This window comes from Papio anubis, unplaced genomic scaffold, assembly GCF_008728515.1.
Source record: "Papio anubis isolate 15944 unplaced genomic scaffold, Panubis1.0 scaffold3850, whole genome shotgun sequence".
NCBI classification, from domain to species: domain Eukaryota; kingdom Metazoa; phylum Chordata; class Mammalia; order Primates; family Cercopithecidae; genus Papio; species Papio anubis.
In genome coordinates, this window is record NW_022164008.1 from 1,831 (window position 1) to 2,417 (window position 587).

General features: G+C 51.1%; 1 pseudogene; it reads right to left on the reverse strand.

Moving 5' to 3' along the window:
* Nucleotides 1-289: 289 nt before the first annotated feature.
* Nucleotides 290-419, reverse strand: LOC116273136 (annotated as a pseudogene).
* Between the last annotated feature and the right edge of the window lie 168 nt (nucleotides 420-587).

Genomic DNA, 587 nt, shown 5'->3' on the forward strand with positions numbered 1-587 from the left:
GTCTGTAGCTTCCACGAATGAAATAATGTATTTATTGGAGTCTTTCTGGTTGAGATACTTCAAACATTTGTTGGAGCCTTTAATGAGAGAGAGAGACACTCTCGAGTGTGGAAGAAAAAAATGAGGGGGTGTGAGGACGAGGCGACTTTAGGACAGAAAAAAAAAGGGACAAGGAAGCCACGTAAATGTTTTCGGGTGGGTGTGAGGAAGCCATGTAAATGTTTTTGGGTGGGCGTGAGGCGATGTCAGTCTTGAACCCCGTTATGTTAGGTAAACAGCGCAGCCCTCTTCTAGTACAAACAGTTTCCCACATTGAGGAAATCACAGGGATCAACAACTCTTACTAGAGTGCGATGAAGAAGCTTCACTCTGGGAGAACCCCCTTCGTGACCGCGGTCTCTACCCTGCCAGGTAAGTTGGAATGAGTGCATGCCCTGCAGGGACAGCACAGCCTCCTAGCCCTGGCCGGACGCTCAGGGTCACCCTCCCCACTGCCACCCCTCGCCATTCTTCCAAACCACTCTCCGCCAAAGATTCCATCGACAGTCACCCCACACCACAACCCAGGCCGCCTTTCAGCAGCGGCT